The following is a 17,500-nucleotide window of genomic DNA, read 5'->3' on the forward strand; positions in this document are numbered from 1 at the left end:
GTGCCCCAACATGGCCGATGTCTAATGAATGAAACAATTAAGAGATAGAAAATAAATGATAAAAACGATGACACCAAACCGTCTTTTGTGGCTGGTAACTAGAGTAATGTTTTTAATTATGTGTTTAACGAATGAAGTCTGTCGTTGCGTTAGAGAGAGAAAAAAAAGAAGAAACAACAGAAAGCACAAATAGCACCATAAAACAAACAATAGTATTTTTCACCTGAAAATGAACTCGACCAGTAATAGAACAACATCAATAAATAATAAAAATAAGAAGCTATTCTCGATATTACGTGGATTATTTCCTGAATCAATAGGCAAGATTAACAGAAACTCAAGTGGTCAGGGATTAATTAAGAAAATTTGTGGCGTTAAAAGAATAAAAATTTCTTTACTATTTGATGAATAAAGGCAAAGAATTGTTTCATTATTATTTTATATTGAGACGGAGAAATATTGTAAACCAAAACATATTAAGTTGTGTAAATTATAAGAAGAATATGTTAATCCTAACATTATATTTCATCCTTGTTTAATCGGATTTCTTCAGGCTGGACGTTGCAGATAATCTATAGACCAATCATGTATGTATAACTGATTGCAGAAATCCTCTATGAACATTGCTACTTTTGTTTAAACAAATAGAGAGAGAGAGAGAGAGAGAGAGAGAGAGAGAGAGAGAGAGGAGAGAGCGAGTGTGGGAGCGACCGACAAACATACACACAGACAGAGAAGTGGGGAGGGGCGTTATCATCAAGGACACAAAATTAGCGGTCCAGATATCGATATATATTTTGAAAGTTTATTTGAAAAGATTAAAGTTAACAAAACAATTTTAAATATTGAAAGTTAAACATAAAATTATTTAAATTTGGACTGCTATTTCGAAATTCAATTTTTAAAAATTTAATAACGACATAACGTCATAATTTCTATAGAAAAAATACAAATTTAAATTGTGATAATCCACCTCAGTTTTGTGTATATGGTTTTTTTTTTTAAAAGCTCATCATGCCGTAGGATGTATAATCTATCGCATGGTAAGTTAAACAATATAATCAATGCAGAGGTGGCGAGCTGGCAGAATCGTTAGCATGCCGGGCAAAATGCTTAACGGTATTTCGTCTGTCTTTACGTTCTCAGTTCAAATTCCGCCGAGGTCGACTTTGCCTTTCATCCTTTCGGCGTCGACAAATTAAGTACCAGTTGTGTACTGAGTCGATCTAATCGATTGGCCCCTCCGCCAAAATTTCGAGCCTTGTGCCTAGAACAGAAAAGAATATTTTCAATGCAAAATTAGATATAATGATTAAATGGAAAGGTGGCGAACCGGTAAAATCGTGAGCACCTCGGACAAACTACATAAGGGCATTTAATTCGGTTCTTTAGAATCCCACCGAAATCAACTCTGCCTCACATCCCTTCCTGGATGGAAATGAATAAAATGAACCGCCAGTCAAATATGGGAGTCGATGTAATCCGGCAACGTACCAACGTTCCATTCGGGGAGAATGCCGTGATTTCGGTCTCTCATACGCCAAGCAAACTGGATCGCACAAGGAAAAGACAAAAAAAAAAAACAGGTGGGGGATGTGGAACAGAATGTAAAACATCAGATGTTATTGTAATCTCCTCCCTAGTGCACAAGTAGCGGCAAATATTGGAAGCGATCTGTAGTAATAATTTCTCTAAAAGCAACTTGGTAAAATCGGTGATGAGCCTACAGAAACGTTAGCACGCGGGGCGAAATGCTTAGCGATATTTCGCCTAATACAGTTCTATATTTTAGAGATGAGGAATTCTGTACAGTATTTATATTATTTACATTTGACGGATCTTTGTCCTCATCTTGTTTGTTGTTAATTCAACGTTGCGGCTGACGTACTCTCCAACATTCATCAGCTCTCTTGGGGAAGTTTCGAACCAGGTTTCTCTTTCCTAAGGTATTCTTCGATGTTGTTGGTATTATTATTATTATTATTATTATTATTATTCAGGTCACTGCCTAGAATCGAACTCGGAATCTTGGTGTTCGTAGCCCGCGCTCTTAATCACTACGCCACGGGCATATGGCGTGTGGTTAAGAGCGCGGGGCTACTAACCCCAAGATTCCGACTACGGTTCTAGGCAGTGACCTGAATAATAATAACAACAACAACAACAACAACATCGAAAAATATCTTAGGAATGAGAACCCAGGTTCGAAACTTGCTCAAGACAACTGATGAAGGCTGGAGGATATATCAGCCGAAACGTTGTGCTAACAGCAAACTAGATATCCGTCAAAGGTAAATAATGTAGATATTTCGCCCTGTCTTTACGTTCTGCGTTCAAATTCCGCCGAGGTCGACTTTGCATTTCATTCTTTCGGGGGCGATAAATTAAATACAAGTTGCGTACTGGGTCGATCTAATCGACCGGCCCCCTCTCCAAAAATCTCGGGCCTTGTGCCTAGAGTAGAAAATAATCCTAGTCTTCTTCGCCTGACGAACGGGGAAGCACGAGCTGATGAAGTACCAACTGCTTTATTGAGTTTCAACGGGGTTGAGATTAACCAGCCATGAGATTAACTAGCCATGAAATTTGGAGTAACTATTTTAGGGTATATCCATTCACCAACAAATTTCAGGGTGAGACATCGATCAATTTGTCAACTGTGACGGCGAAATATTTGCATTATTCGATATCCACACCCATTTTTTTTTGTTTTTGTTTTTTATCTTTTTCTTGCTTTTAGTCTTAGTCTGTCGCTAAGTCTGAGGCAGCACTTCGAATTTTCAGTCGAACAATTCGACCCCAGTGCATTTTTTAAAGCCTGGCACTTATTTTACAGGGCAGTGCACACACCAACACCGGTTGTTGAGCGGTAGTGAAGAAACAAAAACACAAAGATACATACATGCCTGCACACACATAAATACACATACACACGCGTATATACACAATGGGCTTCTTTCAGTTTCCGCCAACCAAATCCTCTCATAAAGCTTTGGTCGGCCTTAAGCTATATTACAAGACACTTGCCCAAGGTTCCACGCAGTGGAACTGAACCTGGAACTATATGGTTGGAAAGCAAACTACTTACAATATAGCCACGCTTCTCATCTTTAAAATTTTTGTCTCAATAAACTCAAAATGAGACTGGAGACTTGCATGAATAATTGCCTTTTCGATACGAAAGCTACACCGAAATATTTTAGTTTTGTTTTATTGGGGGAAAAAAGGACATTATATACAAACCCTCACAGAAGAAGCTGATGCAATCGAAGATCAGAAAGGCACAACAATGGACAGCCTGTTACAAACTAAAGAAAGTCTGGAACTCTAAATTGCACGAGCAAATCAAAAACGTGCTGGTCATTGCAACTGTCGAATCAATGTTATATGGCAGTAAAAGTCGGCGAGCTGGCAGAATCGTTAACACGCCGGGTGAAATGCTTAGCGGTATTTTGTCTGTCACCACGTTCTGAGTTCAAATTCCGCTGTGGTCGACTTTGCCTTTCATCCTTACGGGGGCGATAAATTAAGTACCAGTGAAACACTGGTGCCTATAGTAGAAAGGATTATATGGCAGTGAAACATGGAGACTGAGAAAGAAATCATCAAACAGCCTAAATGGATGCTACACAAGGATGCTATGAATGGTTCCAAACGTGAAATGGTAGTAACATATGACAAATGAATGCCTATATAGAGACCTGCGAGAAAATCAAGCAATGACGTCTGCAACTATCTGGTCACTGGGTGTGCCAACCTGAAGTGAAACCATCCAAGTTAGTTTTGCGGAACTAAGTACATGGTGATGTAAGAAAGATGTCACCACGCTTAAATCGACAACTTAATTGCAGACGCTGGCCTGGAAATGTATCCAGGATCTCGAGGCAGTGATGACGGACCGAGAAATGTAACAGGTGGATTTTGCTGCTGCAGTCCGGGTTGGAACCCGGCCAAAATAGTAAATCCCTTTATTTTCTCCGTTCAGCTGATAATATAGGCTGTCGATTCATTGGTGACCTCAGAAATAGTCGTCCATCTGCCTGTGTCAGAAATTGAAAGATGAAATAAGAGAGACAGAGATTTCCAGAGTTTGCAAACCAGGAAGCAAAACACTTCCCAGTATTTAGTCACGTCACGTGTGGTTCTGAGTTTGAATTCCATTGGGGCTCTTATTCTCTGGGGGACGTTCAAGTGCTGAGTCGAGAAATCAATAAATAACACAACTTTGGAATGGGTGGCATTGTGTGTTGGTGAGAAGTATTTATTGCATTTGCAGAGAAAAAAAATGAATACTGTCTGAGCAGCTCCTGTATTTGTTTAAACAATGGTGTCTGAGAGAATCCAGATCTATTGCTGATTTTCTTTCTTATAACCACACACATACGCTCAAAGAATGGAAGAGAGAGAGAGAGAGAGAGAGAGACGTAGAGACAGACGGACATAGAAAGTGAGAGAAAATGGGAGAGGGGAGAGAAAGAGAATAACTGCGTTCAATAAGTTGCTGATCTAAGCCAGAAGCTTATAGACGTTGAAGTATAAACCAACAGATGATCTAGCAAGGTATCAGCTCATCACTTACAAACTCATTATCATTAGTCTAACGGTATTGTAGCAAAATCATTAAAATTCTTATAGAACAGAAATGAGAATGATTTAGTAAATTCCTGTGAGTCTCTAAGCAAATATCTTACAAAAGAATGTAGTTTATGTTTGAACTGACTAATACTAATAAATGTTGCCTGTATTATCAATCACTTGTGTTTCCTATAAAATGACATCAGAGCGTATGTAGATCTAAGATCAAAGAACTGGCAATTGTATTTAGAGTTCTTTAGCCTTCTGTTAGAAGTGATATAAATTCATATAAATGCACATAAATATATTTTTAAAAACGTGGTGCGGTTTGAAATATTTCTTTAGCATATCGAACTGATTTCAAACAATTGACTTGGTAGCAATATGTGATTATTCGTAGTCTAACATGAAAATAACAAAGAAATTCAGAAGCTTTTAAACAGTAAAAACTCGATTATATATTTATTGGCGTCGTAAATTTAGAATTGTTCAGAGATTAAATCATTCATCAGCTTAGAAAACAATAGGTAATATATTGTTAATAAAATCTGAGTAGAAACAAATATACAAGAGGAAAATATAGGCTATTAGTCAAGAAGAGCGAGACGTTGCTGTGGATGCTAGATTAACAGCGAAACCTGTCGAATCTGTTTCACGTAGGTTACCGTAAAACTGAAAGTAATGTTATTGAAATCGATACGGTGTTTGTCGAAGATGGTGAGCTGGCAGAATTGTTATGATGTCAGGCGAAATGCTTAGCGGCACTTAGCGGCCTGTCTTTGCGTTCTCAGTTCATATTCCACTGAGATCGATTCTGTCTTTCATCCTTTCGGGGTCGTTAAAATAAGTACCAGTTAAGTACTAGAGTCGATCGAATAGACTTACACCATCCCCTAAATTGCTGACTTCGTACCAAAATTTGAAAGCTATGTAGAATTTATGGCGGCTAACTGGCAGAATATTTAAGACGCCTGATAAAGTGCTTAGCGGCATTGTGTCCGTCTTTGTTCTGGATTCAAATGCCGCTGAGGTCGACTTTGACTTTTATCCTTCATCTTTTTGGGGTCAATGAAATAAGTTGATCTCAGGGATCAATGTAATCGACTAATTCCACCCACAAGGTTTTGGTCAGCCTGGGGCTATAGTAGAAGGCACTTGCCCAAAGAGTCACGCAATGGGAGTGAACCCAGAACCATGAAAAGAATACTGGTTTCAAATTTCGGTACAAAGACAGCAATTTTGGGGAACACTACATTGACTCCAGTGTTCAAGTGGTACTTATTTTATCGACCCCAAAAGAGTGAATAGCAGAGTCAACCTTGGCAGAATTTGAAGTCAAAACGTAAATTTAGTCGAAATGGCGCTGAGCATTTTGCCCCACATGCTAACGATTCGGCCAACTTGCCGCTTTATAATCCTTTCTACAATAGGCCCAAGGATGAAAGGCAAAGTCACTAAGCATTTCGCCAGGCGTGCTAACGATTCGGCCAACACGCAGCCTTGCCGCCTTGTAATGGAAAACATAATAAGTTGGTATTTAAAACGGCCAACTAGCAGAATAATTACCACTCCCGCAAAAAATGATTAGTAGTATTTCTTTCGGCTTTGCGCTCTAAGTTCAAATGCCACTGAGGTTAAATTTATCTTTTATCCTTTCAGAGTGTATGAAATAAGGACCAAGTGAAGTACTGAGGTCAGTGTAAGTGACTAGCCCCCACCTAGTCCACCAAGCCTTGTGACTACAATGGAAATGATATTAATAAAATATTTCCTCCCAATATATTTCAATTTCCAATTTGTGCCAGTCACGAGGCCAAACATCCCTGAAAGTTTCATCCGAATCCATCCATCAGTTCTGGAGATATCTTGTCCACAGACAAACAAACAAAGAAACAAACGCGACTGAAAACAATATCCCCGCCTTCGCTAAGACGGAGGTAATAATAACGTAGTAATTTATTTTAGGCAACATGAAATGAAAAAAGAAGGTGGTGAGCTGGTGGAATCATTAGCACACCGGGGTCGATTTTGCCTTTAAATAAGTACCTGCTGAACATTGGAGTCGATACAATCGACTTATACTATCCACGAAATGGCTGCCCTTGTACGAAAAATTGAAACTAATATCAAACGAAAACAAAAATTAGATTTAGATTGAAAGAGCACAACAGTTGCAGTTTAAAAGTGCATAAAGCTTTCTAGAATATGTTTTCTACCTCACATCGGTGGATGGTTGAATGTCACATAAGCAATTTTAGAAGGCAATTTACACGTTAGTTTGTAAAATCAGATGAATGAGAGATTAGTGACATTGTGGAATATGAGAGCATCAAGTGTAATAAATCAGTTAACAGGACAGGAATGAAATCGGTTTAGATTTGCAACAAGCTGAAGTTAAACTGGCTGCTAACACAGCCATTAATCAACCAGCGAAAAGACCATGTTGATATGCCGTTATATAGCGAATTATTTCAGAGAGGGATTGTTATAAGCCTCGGCGATACATAATAAAGAGGCGTTGAATTAATAGAGGAGAGAGAAGGATTAGAGAAAATGTGCTGCAGCATTTAGTTTATTCTCGTGGAGGTCAGAGTTCGATTCTCGCTTTACATTTTGGGTATAAAATATACGCGCTAGTAAATATTTTACAATAATTGACTTAGGAGTTGATACATAACCGGGTATGTGGACATTTAGCCGCTTGAATGTAGTGAGGCTTGATATAATCTATACCAGCAAACACTAAGCCAAAAATCTATTAAAATTATTCCACACCTTAAGCCTAATGTTTCGCATGCAAGCATGCTCATCAGCGGACGGGGGAAAAAAAAGGAATTATGTATGCTACCGCCAAATATAACACTTCGGATTCGTGTAAAATTTTCTATGACAGATTAAATGAATTATCGTTTATCTATGAACTATTAATTCAAAAATTAGCGTTGAACGAACAAATAACCGGACGTAAAGTGTATTTGCAAATCTTATATAAATAATAACTGCGAATTAACATTTCATATACTAATACATGCATACATACATGGATGTGTGTGTGCAACACATTCAGATACACACACATACATAGATACTGACAAACATGCAGAGGAATTTATTCATATACTCAGCCTTCAAATCCCCCTTTATTTCACATTTCCCTTCACCCCACTCCCGACCTTTCTTCCTCATTCTATTCCTCGTTCTATTCATTTTTTTACTCTGTTTCTCCTTCCACTTCTTGTTCACGTAAGAAACTAACGTGTTTCTGTTTCCCTTAACAGTTGCAGCCATTATTTTTAACCCACAAAACGCTGGGATGTGCATATACATGGTATGAACTCTTGGGCACTTTTTATGAAAATGAGACTAACATGCACACATAAAAAAACAAATATATAATTAAAATATCTTCTTAGTATATAATTGTGGCAAGTTTTACATCATCTGTAAATTCATTAGTTCAACTATTAGTCTTCTAACATTCTGGGGGAGGGGATCGGAGCGTTTGAGAGACACTAGACCCCAACAAACGCCCATAAATTAAATGCATCTATCTGGGCCACAATCGTGGCCCATCGCGCTTTGTGTTAATTTAAGGACCTAAAACTCTGTTGTGTCATTCATTTCTCTCCTCTAAACTTCTCCTTGACGAAGTACTTTGTACGAAACGTTTTATATATATATATATATATATATATATATATATATATATATATATGTATATATATATATATATATATATATATATATATATATATATATATATATATATATATATATATATATATATATATATATATATATATATATATATTTATATATATATATATATATATATATATATATATATATATATATATATCCATCATCTGTCTGTCTGTCTATCTATCTATCTAGCTCGCTAGCTATCAATCTATCAATCTATGTGTCTAGCTAGGTAACTATTAATCTATCTATCTATCTATCTATCTATCTATCTATCTATCTATCTGTCTATCTATCTATCTATCTATCTATCTATCTATCTATCTATCTATATATATATATATATATATATATATATATATATATATATATATATATATATATATATATTTAAGAGCGTGTGAGAGGCAGAGATTTAGTAACACATTCAACCATAATTTGTCCGCCTTTTGCTTATATTATCATATATACGTTTATTTAAAACAAAACAAAAAAAACGTTTATGAATTCGTGCAGAAAGGAAGAACATGTGTTTGGGAACACGACTAACAACTGTGATTCTCTTCTAACTAGAACTGCTTCCAGCTTTTATTTCTGGACACACCATATCTCTCTTTTACATATGTATTCCTATTTGTATTCCTGTTTGTATTTTATATTCCGTCGTTCTTACAGTCGTCTGTTTGCTTTTTGCGATTTAATATTTTTTACTTTATCTTACTTTCTTTTGATTTTAAACGGAAAATCATGTAAGCCATATTTATTTTAAGAGTTGCTCGCTGTCCAAAGTTTTCTTTCAGGCTTTAAATCCCTCATAAATCATATTTGCTCGCTAAATACATATTTCCGCTGCCTGCTGATAGTGTGAAAGCGTGCGAGGTAGAGTGTATGTGTGTGTATATACTTGTGCGTGTCTGAGTTGTGCAAATGTGTGTGCCTTGCGTGTGTGTTTGTTGTACGTGAATGTTGTGTGTGAGTGTTGTGTGTGAGTGTTGTGTGCGCATGCGTATAGCACATTCTGCTGCGTCTGTTATTTAAATTTTTATATTTTGCAGCGTTTCAAACAAAAAAAATTTGTTCATTTGATATTTTTCCATATATTATTTTTATTATTTTGTAAGTTTTGTTTGCCAAGTGTTATAAATACATATTCACATACATACATACACACACACACACACACACACACACACTAAAACACACACAGACACACACATATATATATATATATATATATATATATTTATATATATATATATATATATATATATATATATATATATATATATATATATATATATATATATTGCATGTTGCGTATATATTTTGGTTTTAGACACAATTGAGTTCGATCTAATACAAATATAAACATACACTCCATAATCCAGCCAAACACAGAATGCGAATGGTATATATATCTATCTATCTATCTATCTATCTATCTATCTATCTATCTATCTATCTATATATATATATATATATATATATATATATATATATATATATATATATACAGGTAACACTATAAATAAACCAACGTTCATATGTGTATAAATGTCGCTGTGTATGTGTGGGTGTGGGTGTGTGTGTGTGAGAGAGAGAGAGATTATATGTGCGAGTAAACGTCTCGTTATGTATGCCTCTTCGGATTCGTCTGTAAAATGCTTCAACAAATATAGCCAAGTTTACAACGAGTTGAAGCTCTGCAAATGCATAAATAGACAAACATGTGTTTAAGTATGCACTTGAATATACGTGTTGGCACAACAAGAAGGAAACCTAACCTGGACTATAAACAATAACTCTTTTCAATACACACCCAAACGTACGCACACATACGAACAATCACACCTTTATACATATATATACATATAAATATATACATATATGTACATGTGTGTGCATTTACACAAATGTACACACACACACGTATAGACACATATATATAATGCGCATATGCATGGTGTTCCATAAGTACGAAATCTTATATACACACTCTCACACACATAAGTACAGTAATATATATATATATATATATATATATATATATATATATATATATATATATATATATATATATATATATATATATATATATATATATATATACACGTATATATACATATATATATATGTATATATATAATATATAAATTTATAGTTACATGTATGCATATTTAGATATACATATATATATATATACATATATATATATATATATATATATATATATATACATATATATATATATATATATATATATATATATATATATATATATATATATATATATATATATATATATATATATATGTATGTATACATATATATATATATTCGTATATACATATATATATCAATACGTACATACATATATATATATATCAATACGTATATATATATATATATATATATATATATATATATATATATATATATATATATGTATGTATGTATATGTATATATATATATAGCCACGCGGGTGGCTTTATATATACGATTGCGTCTGCAAGATAGAGTTGAGTGGGCGATGAAGTTGAGTTTTGAGTTTCCTTACTGCTGTGATTACATTTCCTAATTATTATGCGTAGAGAATAAAGCACTGCATAAGTATATTAAGTACGTCAGTGTACCTATTGACCTTTGTATGTGCATGCTTTTATATATATATATATATATATATATATATATATATATATATATATATATATATGTATGTATGTATATGTATATACATATGTGTATATATGTTTATGCATATATATATGTATACGTATGTATATGTATATATATATATGTGTATATATGTAAATATATGTGTACATATGTATATATATATATATATATATATATATATATATATATATATATATATGTATGTGTGTGTGTGTATGTGTGTGTGTGTATGTGTGTGTGTGTATGTAAAGGATTATCAATTTATTAATTTATTAATAAATTAATAATTAATAATTTTTACCAAGCCCTTCGGTATGTAAGCACCATTATCGTTGTGGAACTTATTTAAAAGTTCTTATACATTTATAAAGAAAATTAAGGGATCAGCAACAAGTTGCTTCACCACATACCGAAGTTCAGAAATAGCAGCTAAAAATGCTGAAAACTCCAACAGATAGCAGTTACCCGCAACTCACATAGGCAAAAACAAGAAGAAAAATAACGAACTAAACTAGCCATAGTTAATCATATACATGTTTCTGGTTTAGAAGGAAAAACTAATCCTTTACCCTTTTAATTGTAATAATTATTCACTCCCGGATAGTAAACCACAGATTTTTCTGCGGTACCGCCTGCGACGCACATGGTAATTCTTGAGGGAAGATGATGGGCTGGCTCGCCTATGTAGATTTGGAGATACTGTCAAAACGTGTCGATTGCCATGATGGCGCTAGATCATGCATGCACATTTGCCAGTATTGTCTAATTTACAACAGGAATATCATACCGATGAGGTAATGAAGTGTTTTTCCTTCTAAACCAGAAACATGTATATGATTAACTATGGCTAGTTTAGTTCGTTATTTTTCTTCTTGTTATGCCTATGTGAGTTGCGGGTAACTGCTATCTGTTGGAGTCTTCAGCATTTATAGCTGCTATTTCTGAACTTCGGTATGTGGTGAAGCAACCTGTTGCTGATCCCTTAATTTTGTTTATATATATGCATATGTATATATATATATATATATATATATATATATATATATATATATATATATATATATATATATATATATATATATATATATATATATATATATATATATATATATATATATATATATATATATATATATATATATATATACATATATATATATATGCATATATATATATATATATATATATATATGTATGTATATATGCATGTATATATGTCTGGATATGTATATATACATATGTATATATTTGCACACACATATGTGAATATCGAGGAGCATTAATACACACACACACACACTGTTTATGTCTCTTTTTCGCTTACTTCGTCTAAAATATATCGGTTGATGTATTTGGCTATTAATTTACACTACAATTATTTTCTCATATTTTTTTGTCGCGAACCACAACAATCAAAATATATTGTAATCGAAATAAGCGAAACGGAGATTAAAAAATGAGTTACCTTTTGACAAGTCACCTGATGAGAAGCAATACAACTGTACACATAGCATTTCACCTGCGAGGGTCGGATGTATGATTGGTAGAAACGATCGTGAAATCCATTTTCTTTCTCATATATTTTATAACCTCTACAGACTTGAAGGAATTCCTGAAGTAAATGCAGAGACATTTACATCCATACTGTTCATGACATCAGGTAGCCGAATACAGTAAATGGGATTTAAGTTGCATCCAAGGTGTATACCCAAATTAAATACTGCACGTACATATACATATATGTATGGTTTTCTTCGAATGTAAACATGTACAGAAAAAGTGGGAGAGAAATGCTGTGTGTGTGTGTGTGTGTGTGTGTGTGTGTGTGTGTGTGTGTGTGTGTGTGTGTGTGTGTGTGTATGTGTGTGTGTGTGTATGTGTGTATGTGTGTGTGTGTGTGTATGTATGCGTGTGTGTGTGTGTGTGTGTGAGAGACACAGAGAGAACGAAGAAAGAGAGGAGTAGAGCATTGTAATATTTTTCGTTTACATACATTCACAAAAGTCTCTATATCTTACCGTTCCAAACTGACCAAATAAACGTCAGTTACAGCGAATCTTCCAGATTAAATACTCTTTCAGCAAGGATCATCTCGTAATATCACAAGAGGAAGAAAAATTCCTCCATCGCTAACACTATCAATATATATCTCTCTATCTACGGATTTTGCCAGAAGCAGCTGTGGGATTACAATGCAAAGTAAAGATGTTTATCGTTGCTTCTGAAGAAGATCAAAGTCTTCACAAGAATTTCAAGAAATATTGCTGACGCGAAATATTTGGTTCTGAAGTAAGGGTGTCGGTGAAGAGCATTTTTGAATAAACGCTAAACTATGAATATTATTAATATTTTCACAACAAAATCTGTTTATTATGTATGTATGTAAATATCTATCTATTACACACACATGTATGTATGTATGTTTGCATCAACCATCCTACGTATTCATCTATCTATCACTCTGCATGTCTCCCTGCCTATCTATTTGTCTACACAGCTGTTTGGTTACCTCCCATCAGAGAAACTTGCAGTATATTACTTTCTCTGTATGTATGTGGGCATCTCTTTTGCCGAACTGCTAAGTTACGGGCACGTAAGCACACTAACATCGGAAGTCAGACACACACATATACGACGGGCCTCTTTCAATTCCCGTCTAGCAAATCCGCTCACAAGGATTTAATGGGCCCAAAGCTATAGAAGAAGACATTTGCTCAAGGTGCTACGCAGTGGGATTGAAACCGGAATCATGTGGTTTGGAAGCAAGAGACTTACCACATAGCCACTGCAATACCTATAATATATAACATACATATACACACACACACATATTTCTTGTCATTAATATCATCAAACAAACTTAAAATATATAACACTGTAAATACCAAATGAGATTAATTTCGATAAACAACATGGAAGCATGTCATAATTAATGACTTGGCTCTTGTCTGTGCCAGAAATTAGGCATCCATTCACCAACAAAACATTCTTACATATTTCATTACAAACACCTTACAGATTATGTGTTATTTTTGATACTAGATACATAGATAAACATGTACTCAGACGCAAACAAACAGATACACACAAAACAGAACACACACATGTAGATACGTATGTATATACATACATGAATATATATATATATATATATATATATATATATATATATATATATATATATATATATATATATATATATATATATATATATATATATATATATGTATATGTATATATGTACCAACATACGCGCATAAATACTTACACACACGTATATACGAGGGTGTGGGTGAGTGTATGTATATATATATATATATATATATATATATATATATATATATATATATATATATATATATGCATACATTCATGTAGATAGGCAGATAGAGAGACAGAGATAAATATGCATTAATATATATACATATATGTTTAGAGGAGAGAATAAACACGTTTGAAACTTTCATAAGTTATTTTTCCACGCAATGGAACATAATTGACATTTTACATACCTACATCTATATTGCAGATTAGTCACTCGTTTGCATACACACACACACAAACATGCACACGCAAATATATAGTAGTGTGTCGATGTATGTGTCTGTGTATGTGCAATCGAGTGACCGTTATGCTATATATGCATACACCCCACACCTTAACACACACATATACATATACATATATATATATATATATATATATATATATATATATATATATATAACGTGAGAGAGTTAGATTGTTTGGGGTTCAGTATACTGCTGGGAGGGTACCCAATTATTGCTACACTAGTGCTATACTAAGTGCAATCAATGGGAGCGAGTAAAAGTGGAGGTTTTACCCAAAATTTGTATAACAATTAGAAAATGGAGGATAATATGCTGAACCCAACTACTTGCAGACGGTGTATCCCGTTGAATTCATTAATTTAATTCATAGCAAAAGTGACAAAAAGAAAAAGAAAAAGAAAGAAAGAACCAAAGCACAGGTGTCTATGGCAGACTATGTTATTCTGCCAACCTGGTTTACATATAGAAGTACAAAGTACATAAGGAATTAGAGGAACAGAAGTTTCGGCCTATTTTTAGCAAGCCCCATACTATCCGAATATTCCTTTCCGGAGTGATTATCGGATGACATTTTGAAATGGGGTTACATGCCCGAACCACTAGGCCTCTTCAGAGATTCACAAAGGGTTTCATACAAATGAAGAGCAAGAGGTAAAAACAGAGGTGTGGTAGAGACCAGAAGAAAAACAACAGCAAAAATAAGATAGAAATAAAAATTAAAAATAGAATTAAAATCAAAATCAAAATAAAAATAAGGGTACAGCAGGAAAGAAAAATAATAATAAAGAATACATAAATGAAAAATGAAGGTATAGCATGTGGGACATGCAAAAATATAAAAAAGATATATGTCAAAAAACCCTTAAAAATACAAGGCACACAAAGAGCCTACATACATTATAAATAGGTAGCTATAGACACTCCAATGCATATATATATATGTGTGGGTTCGTGTGCACAACCATATTCGGATGTCCCCTTACTCCCATGTGTGCATATACAAGTTTTTATAAGCAAACATTCAACCACATACGTTGTTTGTGGCATCAGCGCTATTAACCGTATCTAGAAAGCTGTAAGTGTTTTTTAGAAAGGAAGTTTTGTTGAGTGTGTGTGTGCCATTTCTATATATATATTGGAAGGTTCTATGTAGAAGTTCATTTTATACAAGTTATTAATGTTCTAGTAGCAATAACAGTGATGGTAACGATGATGGTGACAACAACAACAACAACAACAACAATAATATGCCAAACTTTCAAACTTAGCGGTGTAAGATATCCTGTTGCTTCTTCCAACGGCTATATATATATATATATATATATCAAAAATAGAGAGATGCCTATAATTGGACATCTAACCCACTAGAAAGGGCAGCAAAAAAAACTCTATACCACAAAAATAGGGATAATTTCGAAAGAGAATGAAAAATAAAAACTTTTACCATGGTACAGAGTAAAGACTGGTAAAAGTTTTTATTTTTCATTCTCTTTCGAAATTATCCGTATTTTTGTGGTATAGAGTTTTTTTTGCTGTTCTTTCTAGCGGGTTAGATGTCCTATTATAGGCATCTCTGTATTTTAAATGAATAATTTATAGTCTATTGACTAATTTTCATTCTCGCTGGACCACTGGTGGTAAATTAAATTTCTAAATTTATTTTTGGTGAGCTATGATTTATTAATAATGATTATATATATATATATATATATATATATATATATATATATATATATATATATATATATATATATATAGATAGATAGATAGATAGATAGATAGATAGATAGATAGATAGATAGATATACATAAATATATGAAATATGTATATACACATATATAATGTACATATATCTACATATATATATATAAATATATGTATATGTATATATATATATATATATATATATATATATATATATATATATATATACATATACATATATTTATGTATATATATATATATATATATATATATATATATATATATATATATATATATATATATATATATATATATATATATATATATATATATGTATTCACCATGATAGATCGCTGACGACTGCACACATATTTTTCTCGGCTTGTTTCTTTCCATGTTCCATTCTGTAGAAGAGCGTAGGCTCGAAACGTTACAGGATTTCTGAATTCCCGAGCGTTATACTAATACATTTGTTTGTTTTTAACACAGCCTGACTTTGCCGCTTGTCTTTGTGAATTATCCCTATATATATGTATATATATATATATGTATATATATATATATGTATATATATATATATATATATATATATATATATATATATATATATATATATATATATATATATATATATATATATATATATATATATATATATATATATATATATATATATATATATGTATGGATATATATATATATATATATATATATATATATATATATATATATTTATATATATATGTTTATATATATATGTATATATATATATATATGTGTGTGTATATATATATGTATATATATATATATGTATATATATATATATATATATATATATATGTATATATATATATGTATATATATATGTATATATATGTATATATGTATATGTACATATATGTATATATATATGGATATATGTATGTATATATATATATATATATATATATATATATATATGCATATATATGTATATATATATCTATATATATATCTATATATATGTATATATATGTATATATATATATATGTATATATATATATATATATATATGCATATATATATATATGCATATATATATATATATACGTGTACATATATACATGTACCTAGATACATGTACATATATATATGTATATATACATGTGCATATATACATGTGTATATATGCATGTACATATATGCATGTGCATATATACATGTGCATATATACATGTGCATATATACATGTACATACATACATGTACATATATACATGTACATATATA

The 17,500-nt window shown here is 32.4% G+C and overlaps 1 long non-coding RNA gene across 1 annotated transcript in view; it reads right to left on the reverse strand.

Moving 5' to 3' along the window:
* Window positions 1-13,160, reverse strand: part of LOC149133084 (uncharacterized) — a 15,883-nt gene extending 2,723 nt beyond the window's left edge. Inside the window, exon 1 of the long non-coding RNA XR_016243913.1 lies at window positions 12,420-13,160. This is a non-coding gene — a long non-coding RNA (uncharacterized LOC149133084). The remainder of the gene's footprint in view (window positions 1-12,419) is intronic.
* Window positions 13,161-17,500: the final 4,340 nt, after the last annotated feature.

This window comes from Octopus bimaculoides, chromosome 12, assembly GCF_046866305.1.
Source record: "Octopus bimaculoides isolate indiv1 chromosome 12, ASM4686630v1, whole genome shotgun sequence".
Classification (NCBI taxonomy): Eukaryota; Metazoa; Mollusca; class Cephalopoda; order Octopoda; family Octopodidae; genus Octopus; species Octopus bimaculoides.